The sequence below is a fragment of the Austrofundulus limnaeus genome, unplaced genomic scaffold, assembly GCF_001266775.1.
Source record: "Austrofundulus limnaeus strain Quisiro unplaced genomic scaffold, Austrofundulus_limnaeus-1.0 Scaffold12, whole genome shotgun sequence".
NCBI classification, from domain to species: domain Eukaryota; kingdom Metazoa; phylum Chordata; class Actinopteri; order Cyprinodontiformes; family Rivulidae; genus Austrofundulus; species Austrofundulus limnaeus.
The window spans coordinates 825847-827082 of record NW_013952414.1 but is presented as its reverse complement, the minus strand read 5'-3'; positions in this window follow the sequence as shown (position 1 = coordinate 827082).

Below are 1236 nucleotides of genomic sequence, written 5' to 3'. Positions count from 1 at the left end.
ACATTCCAAGGAAGAGCTGAGGGAGAATGTACATTTTTGGATTTATTGCAGTTGCACTGTAAGATGATAGGTTAGATGAACAGATGAACGTTTCACATTTGGTTTTAATCAGACACCCAGACCACACAAAACTGATGTCAACAATGTCAATGGAGCAGTAATTTATTGGCTGAAAGACCAGAAACTGGAGTAAAACATATTCCAGTTACAGTGTAAGTGTGATTATGTCAAGTGGAACACTTTATTTTCAAGACTGTACTTCTAATTAAAACGCATTAAAGTTTGCATCATATAAATTGTGCAATCTATTTATGAAACAGTCTTGTCAAGCAACTGAACTTAAAGTCTGGGAATCAGGAGACTGAAACCAAAAGGGCAGCAATACTTTTCTATTTATTTGTTATTTTAAGAAAGGAAGCAGACGTGCTGAGTCCCAAGCTGTAAAATAAAACTTATACAAAGCAAAATGCCTTAATGTAGTTCATTTCTGAGTCTGACTAACATATTTTAATTACTTTCAAATCAAAATGCACTAAAAGGCGATGTGAAATGCACTTTTTTTTTTATTATTTTGGGGTCCTGCTTTTGAATTCCAAATACAAAAACAAGAATTTCTGCTATCTGGGTTTCAAACTTACTTCAATAAACACACAGTTGAGTTAACATCTGTGTAAATGCAGCCTAAAAACACCCCATAAACACTATGTGGAAGACAGGGAATGAATATTTACTTTTGCTTTAGTATGCCAAAAGAAAAAAATCTGTCTTGCTGGCCTACATCTCACTGTTCTCCTACTTTAACATTCCCTCAGTTTGTGATGACCTGCTCTTGCAGATTTACGTGTCCCATTTGTGTACGTCTGTGCAGCCTCAGTTGAACTGAATGTTTAAAGGTTAGTTTAAAAGAAAGGTGAGGAGGAAGAAAGTGTGTTAGAAAGTGCATTTTAATCTTAAAGCTGAACTGAGGCAGCATACAATCTATCTGCACATGAATCTTGCTTCTTCCTGTCCTTTGACCAATAGTAGAGGAGATGACTCAAAAAGGGCCGCCCACCTCATTTGTATAATGACACAGAAAAAGTAAAAACAGGAGACAGAAAAATGTAAAAAATAACTTGTGGAAAGTATGTATGTATAAGTAAAAGTAAAAATATGTACAGTATATAAGACAAGACAAGACAAGACAAGACAAGACAAGACAAGACAAGACAAGACAAGACAAGACAAGACAAGACA